Raw genomic sequence first — 6,413 nt, 5'->3', positions numbered from 1 at the left:
TTCATTTGCTTCTAAATCAGTTTCATTTTCTTTATCAGATCTCTGATCCTATCGAATCCAATCTCAAGTATCACCGCAGTATCATCCCCATACGAAGGAAATCCGCAGTTCTCACTGTACAATACCTCGATTAGAGCTATCTCGATACTCATCTAATAGCTATTATTGTACAATAATTCATAAGGTGACAAGACATCAGGTGACTAGTGCTAAAATCCAGCACTACAGTTCCTGGATATCCTCCAGTATCTAGATAGTTCGCTCCGACTATCCGTCAATCTATAAACCATAGATAAAAACTCATGCTATACATTCTGCCAAAAGTATAAAATCAACCAAAATCACGGTATGATATAATTAACTCTGGCATTCCATACAATCTGACCCCTTTTTTCTGACATACCTCTCAGTCGCCTTGTCATATCTGTATGTCATCCTATGCAACATACATATGTAGATTTGAACAATCGTTCAATCATAACCACATCCTGGTACATTCTTGGCACGATTTCGGTAAGTCTATCACCAGATCCATAGAATTATACTCCTATTTCTATTCAGGAATCGATAATCTGTATATTCAATCTCCTGGTCTCTATCTTCCTGTCCTCATCTGTCAGCGATTTAGACATTTCAATACAAATTCTGACATAAATGATTTCGTTTATTTACTTCAAAACTGTCCGTTCGAATCATCACACATTTCCTGTTACCAGAATAATACTGAATCTACTACTGTGTGCCTCTGACAATACCTGTTATTTCAAATTCGAAATATCTAGCACAAACAAATCAGCTAGTTGTATAAAATAAAGCATTACCTACCTGGTATTCTGATTGACACACTGTTCTGACTATCGAAATCAAGTTCTGAACAATATGATCCAACTTCGGAACTGCTGTAATTTTCAACATCAGCTCTGAGCCGGCTTGAACGTTCTGAAGTTCTGCCATTATCAATGTCGTTTTCAGCCACTGATCACTGTCTCAACTGTGCTACAATCAATCAGTATACTATCTTTAGATATCACAGACTCTGAATACAATCTGTTGCAATCTGGATTCATAGCCGAACAATTCTGTATACAACAATCTCAGTTCCCAGAATATTCAATACAAATTTCAATTGTTCGATTCAATCAATCATACGCTGCTAATATATCAAAATATCATAGATAAAACGAGCATAAGGTCATCAGAACACTTCGGAACACAGGATTTATCAATCCATACACAGAACTGAAGTATTTCCCAGAGAAACACATAATCAGATGTAACTCTAACTCTCAGGCAGTAAATCTTCTAAATGACATTTCAATTCATTCAATTCAATCAATATCATTCTGTACAGAAGTCTAAAATGAAATCCATATCTGATATCAAATCAAGGCTGAAGTCGCTCTCCCTGATATAAGACAAACCCGGAATTTCATTTGGAACGACTATAGCAACTCTCCTGCTACTGACAAATCATTCCCAGATAGGCTCAACTTCAGTAATCAACTGAATACATAAGGAATTACTCCATTCTTTTCGATAATCATCGAATCATACATAATACGGATATCAAGGAATTCAAAATCGAGAATCCTTACCGTATATCATTCGTTCATCGGCCATTTCAGGTCCGAATCTTACCATCTCCTGGCAAGAATCTATAATAGTTCTGTACTTGTTAGCATATTAATATCAATAATGTAGTCAGAATCAGATAACACAAGTACAATACAATCTAATTCAATCTCATTCTCTTTTTACTGCAGTACACAATATATCACAGAATTCACTGATATCAATTCCTCTCTCCAAAAGGTATAAAGATAAATACTACAGTAATACAGACCCAACAGGTACAACATATACCAATGCAACTCAGTCAAAGATAATTTTAAGGAATGCATTAGTATATATATCAATAAATATGCAACATAATCATAAAAGAACAGTACCTATCACTATGTCATCGCGTGCATCCTGGGTCTGTTCCTCGATTACTATCACTAGATGATTCTGCTCCTAGAAATCTTCGGGAACCTTTCTGTGGACAGACTCTAGCAAAGTGTCCCTGCTGTTTACATATATTGCACCTACCAGTCACTCCCTGGCACTGTTCCATGGGATGTCTCCCTCCGCAAGTCCTGCAATGAACTCCAGTATAACTCGGGCTAGAACCACTGGAGCTAGATGAACCGCTCCCTAACTTCTTGAACTGTTTCTTTCGAGCTTTCAGCAAATCTTGCTTCCCACTCGTACTGCCACTATCCAATCGGAGAGGGAATTGTTGTGTCTGGAGTTGCATTGCACACAAACTTTCTTGTTGTCTAATCAGACTCGCCTCAGCTCTTTTTGCATTATTCAAAGCATCAACAAACTGATGGGGTCGTTCTACCTTTATCAAGGCAATTATCTCAGAATTTAATCCATTGATGAATTGATCAGCTACAGCGTCATCATTCCCAACTATCTGAGGAACAAAACGCAGTAAAGTAGAGAATTTAGCAACATATTCTTCAATATTCGGTTGGCCCTGTTTCAAATTCTCAAACTCTGCTCTCTTGTCCTCTCGGTACGATCCTGAGAAGAATCTTCGATAAAATTCAGCTTTAAAGACTTTCCACTGTAATCACTGTACCACGCTGTTCTAATACTCTTTTGGTTGTAATCCACCAACTCCTAGCGACCTCGTGTAACTGATTGGGCACCAATTTAATTCTCCGTTCATTTGGATAATCAAGTGAATCAAACAGTATCTCTATATCATCTAACCAATTCTCACACTCCACTTGCGTCTCATTACCCTTCAGAATCGGCGGTTGAAACGATTGAAACCTCTTCATCTGTGTTTCCATCAAAGTTTCTGACACATCCATCTAATCAGTCGAAGTACTACCCAATTCTCGAATTCTTCTTGGAGGTATATCTGATTACCACAAGGGTTAGTATCACATGAGATACATCAATCTCAGTCCCTTTCTGATCAGCTTACCTTCTGATCAAGAAATGGTTCTGATTCATTTTCAAATCAAACACATTACCAAATCAACTCAGATATTCAGGTAACATGTATTTAGAAGCAGTAAAACATAATATCATGCTAGCATACACAATGTAAGTCAACATTATAATAAATCACATGCTAGTAATCAAAAGCAGGAAAGAAAACTCAATCTACCCCGCTCATTCTCCTCTATCTCAATCTAAGGAACTTACAGTTCTAGAACCTACTGTTCTAGAATCTAATCCTCTGATACCACCTGTTGTGGGGACCCAGACGCTAATTCATTCCTTAATAGTCTTTAGGAATAATTCAAACAATTATAATAAATAGGGTCTAAATTTTTTTTTAAAAAATACAAAGCGGAAACGTAATGTCATTCAATTAAAATAACATATTAAACATAAACATACAAATCTTGTATTGTCTACAAGAATTAAACTAGGTTCAACTAATGACAGTGCTGAATCCTAAGTTGCCTCAGAGCCCGGATCTCACCCTATCTAGTCCAGCCTCGTTCTTTTCTTGACCCTGATCCTATCCCACCTATTGCCATGCACACATACAAACAAGACAACGACCGGATAACTCCGGTGAGAATTACATTCTCAGTATAAATCATGTATACATGCAATCATAAAAACAATATAAAAGCATATAACAGATATTTCTAACATGTATCCAAATCAGAATATAAATCCATATCAAGAATAAATCCTATTCTAAACATGTACCATCATCAGGAACATAATTCATCATTTACCATACTCAGGAACATAATCAACATAACTCAATATAAACTGTCAATTAGACTCATGACTCTACATTTTAGACTAGACTCAATCCTAGTCTAGAGATCCCGGTTCCCAGATGTTGACATTCCATATCGATCACCAGTAATAGAAGAAATTCTGATTCTATCCACATAGATATGGTATCGATCACTAGTAATAGAAGAAGCCCTGATTCTATCCACATCGATATAGTATCGATCACCAGTAATAGAAGAAACTCCGATTCTATCCACATCGATATAATATCGATCATCAGTAATAGAAGAAGTTATGATTCTATCCACATCGATATAATATCGATCATCAGTAATAGAAGAAGCTAAAATTCTATCCTCATCGATAGCCAATCATCCGGTGACAGACTTTGGCACTATCGCCAATACACTATATTGTGACATTGTGCAATGTGCCCGTGGCGATCCCGCCACTTTCAGGCACTTCTGTCACAAGATCACTCGTCTAATACCTGCTATCTATAAATCAAGAGAACAAGTACATCAATCAAATCAATGCAATAAGGTAAAGTATGTGATTTAGGGAAACTCGAGCCAAACCTCACTCGAGTTGTGCAATCCCAACTCAACATTAATTTATACCTTTATCTTCTCGGTCCGACGAAGACGAAGTCCCGAATTCAACTCTGTCCATACCCAATCTGATAATGACAATCGAATAGATACAATATCAGTACATAACTCAGTTCAAAACCTGTTCTGATCAATACTCAAATCAAAACATAATCGGATCAATGCCAATCGACATATGATACCACAATACCATCTAAATCAATTATGAATCTGATCAATATCAATCAACTGATGTTTCAACGGCATAATAATACAATCTCGATAACCCCGTCAATTTCAACATCACATATATAATACCAGAACTCGTAATTAATATCGGTAGAAATCAGAATCTCAACGATGATATAAAACTGATATCGATTCTCAATCAAATCGACTCCAAAATTCATAACAATTACATAAACAGTCTGTTCTTCATTCTGACTTCAAATATACGATGTCTAATGTATCAGAAACACCATATATGATTTCTATTCAATTCTGACAACATCATAATTTCAAATCGTAACAAAACTTACGTCCAGTTGTAGTCTGCGTTGATAGGAACACAGTACTGAAGTCGGATTACAATTTAGACGGACGGATTGCTCGTAACTTAAATCTTCTATGAAGCTCCCTCAGCTTTTCCTCTCTCAATTATGAGGAACGAATTGCTTGTATATACATATATATATATATATACATGTTGCACCTAAAAAGACAAGTGGCTTGTTCTTGTTCTGCATGTCGCGCGCATATGCGCGCACAAGGTCGCGCATATGCGCCGGTAGTTCGAACCAGCATGATCAATTCCGCGCATATGCGCCGAACATTCTGCCCATCACGCGCATGTGCGCCATCTACGTCGCACATATGCGCCGAACTCTCTGGAATTCTCCCTCGGCTCCTCGCATGGCTCGCGCATATGCGCGCACACTTTCCGCGCATATGCGCGCACACTTTCCGCGCATATGCGCGAGACCTTCTGGTCACGCACCACCAGCACTTCACAATACAAAATCCAATTCCAACGTGTCCCATCTAAATCACATCAAGTAATCAATAAATCATTTCAGATTAATCTCAGATTACAGTAATTAAAATCTCGGGCCTTACACCCACTAGTTTAATAATTATTTCTAATTGGGCTCCACAAGACCCAATGTTATTTGTGTAACGTCTACTCGTTTTAAAAAGTGCGGAAATATTTTTTTTTTAAAGCTCGCATTTTCGAAATATCCTTTAAAATAATCGTCTTTATTTTACAATAAAAATATCACAGTTTAAAATGACCAACATCAAACGTGAACGTAAAGGAGTAAAAATCGTAATAGAAAAATATAACATTTAAAAAATGATCTTAAATATTTGTCAGTAAAAATAGCGCATTTTAAAATAACTCAACTCGTCTAAAATCATACTTAAACATAAACGTATAAAATTCTTAAAATCATCAACGTATGAAAATATTCATCTCCTCTCAATCTCATAAATCGTAATGCGGAAAACATGTGGTCTTCGGGTCGTGTCACCTTACCAGGTCTGCCTACTCAGAGTTTGGCACCTCCAGTCTCCTCATCATTAAGCTCACCTGCATCACACACGCCTAGTGAGTCTAAAGACTTAACACATCTACACCGTTAATAACAAGTACATATACCTAGCACACAGCAGTGAAAAATATCATACTCAACATATCTTTCATGAAATTAAAACATAATGTAAACGTGTTGTGTAAAATCATGTCATGTCAAACATGTCATCTCATATCATCATATATGTAAACATATCTTTCATGAACTTTAAAAACATGAACATCAACGTCTCGTGTAAAATCATGTCGTGTCAAAGCATGTCATCTCATATCATCATATACGTAAACATATCTTTCAAGAACTTTAAAAGCATTAACATCAACGTCTCGTGTAAAATCATGTCGTGTCAAAGCATGTTATCTCATATCATCATATACGTAAACATATCTTTCATGAACTTTAAAAGCATAACGTAAACGTGTCATATGAAATCGTGGCGTGTCAACACATTTCATCGTTAATC

Source organism: Primulina tabacum, chromosome 2 (assembly GCF_025594145.1).
Source record: "Primulina tabacum isolate GXHZ01 chromosome 2, ASM2559414v2, whole genome shotgun sequence".
Classification (NCBI taxonomy): Eukaryota; Viridiplantae; Streptophyta; class Magnoliopsida; order Lamiales; family Gesneriaceae; genus Primulina; species Primulina tabacum.
The sequence above is the reverse complement of the archived record's forward strand: the minus strand, read 5'-3'. Positions refer to the sequence as shown.